Here is a 2,202-nt window from a genome sequence, read left to right on the forward strand (position 1 = left end):
TCTATTTATCTGTCTTATCTATCAATTTATTTATCTGTCTATCGATCTATCTATCTATCTATCTATCCATTTACATATATATATATTTAGGTGCAGGAGTGTCTGTGTGCTAAGTAGCTTGCTTCCCAACCACATGGTTCCGGGTTCAGTCCCATTGCATGGCACCTTGGGCGAGTGTCTTCTACTATAGCCTCAGGCTGACCAAAGCCTTGTGAGTGGATTTAGTAGACAGAAACTGAAAAAGGCCTGTCATATATATGTACATGTATGTATGTGTGTGTATATGTTTGTGTGTCTGTATTTGTCCCCCCAACATCGCTTGACAACCGACGCTGGTGTGTTTACGTCTCAGTAACCTAGTGGTTTGGCAAAAGAGACCGATAGAATAAGTACTAGGCTTACAAAGAATAAGTCCTGGGGTCGATTTGCTCAACTAAAGGTGGTTCTCCAGCATGGTGGCAGTCAAATGACTGAAACAAGTAAAAGAATAAAAGAATATATGACAGGCTTCTTTCAGTTTCCGTCTAGCAAATCCACTCTTAAGACTTTGGTTGGCACAAGACTATAGTAGAAGACACTTGCCCAAGGTGCCATGCAGTGGGACCGAACCCGGAACCATGTGGTTGTTAAGTAAGCTACTTACCACACAGCCACACACACATATGCGTGTGAGTCTTTGTGTCTGTGTTTGTCCATTACCACTGCTTGACAATTGGTGTTGGTTTGTTTTTGTTCCCATAACTTAGCAAATAGGAACTGACAGAATAAGGACCAGGCTTTAAATAATAAGATAAGCACTGGGGTCGGCTCGTTCAACGGTACCCCAGCATGGCCACAATTTAATGACTGAAACAAGTAAAGTGTGAAAGATGTGTGTGTGTGTGTCTGCATGTGTGCATGCATACATATGTATATGCATATCTGTTTGTGTATATATGTGTGTATATGTGTCTATGTAAGTACATGTGTGCGTGTGTGTATGTATGTATGTGTGTGTGTGTGTATAGGTATGCATATATGCATACATACATGTACACAAGAATATATGCATGTACACAGAGCATAGTAGTAGTAGTATCATCATCATCATCAGCAGCAGCAGCAGCAGTAGTAGTAGTAGTAGTAGTAGTGGTAAGTACCATATGCTGCAATAGTCAGCATGACTAACACTAAATCTTTTGAAAGTTTGAAAATAAAAAAGCAACTAAGAAACAAACAAAAACTCAAAAAAGGGACATTTTTTTTTTTAACAGAAATATTTTATAATTTTAAATGAGTGGAAGACCCATTATAATAAAATTAATCTTGAGATGAAACACATTGAAAAGAGGGGTTTATTTAAGGGTTTAGAAAAATATGTTTAGTGGCTGCGTGGAAGAGATAATGTCTGAAGAAGAGGAGAGATTGTTGTGATTACAGATGAAAGAGGATACTTTGGGAAATGAAGAAGAAAATGGATATGGAGGGATAGCCGGGTAATGTAGGCAAGAGGGATAGCCGAGGAAATTTAGACAGGCAAAAAGGGATACCCAAAGAAGGGAATTTAGATATACAAAAAGGGATATCGAGACAGATGAGGAAAGAATTTTAGATAGAAAAAGAGGATACCCGGTTGGACGAGAAAGAGAATTTGAATACACAAAGAGGGATGGCCGAGAAAGGAAATTCAGATGTACAAAGAGGGATGTTCATGGAGGTGGATTGGAGAATTGAATATCAGCCAGACTGGAGGAGAGGGTCTGTAGGGTAAAAGGTCACAGAATTTGATTAGTCTGACAAGGCGGAAGGTGTGAATTTGGCGACAGAATTGCATGGTGTAGATGTGGGAGTGGAATGTTTTGGCAGTTAAACACACCAACTGCTTTTATGTCAGTCACAGACTCTGGATCTGTGTTGCAGGGGGGGGGGGGTGGAAGGGACTAGCAGACTGATGTATGGTAATTATTGCCTGTTAGAAGAGAGAAGAAAAATATTATTCCCTGTCTGGTGCTAATGAACTTTGTCACCACACACTGAAATGCAAAGAATTTAATGGAACCTCCTCTAAACCAGTGCTGTACCACATGTTCCAGAAGGTCGCCCAGGAAATTCACAAGTAAAATCTTCATGCAACAACAAATTAACCCTAGCCCTTTAAAGCAGTGGGTCTCAGCCCTTTTTTTACTTATAGACCCCTTTGATTCCTATGTTACTTGGATGGAC

Source organism: Octopus bimaculoides, chromosome 26 (genome assembly GCF_001194135.2).
Source record: "Octopus bimaculoides isolate UCB-OBI-ISO-001 chromosome 26, ASM119413v2, whole genome shotgun sequence".
Taxonomy (NCBI): Eukaryota; Metazoa; Mollusca; class Cephalopoda; order Octopoda; family Octopodidae; genus Octopus; species Octopus bimaculoides.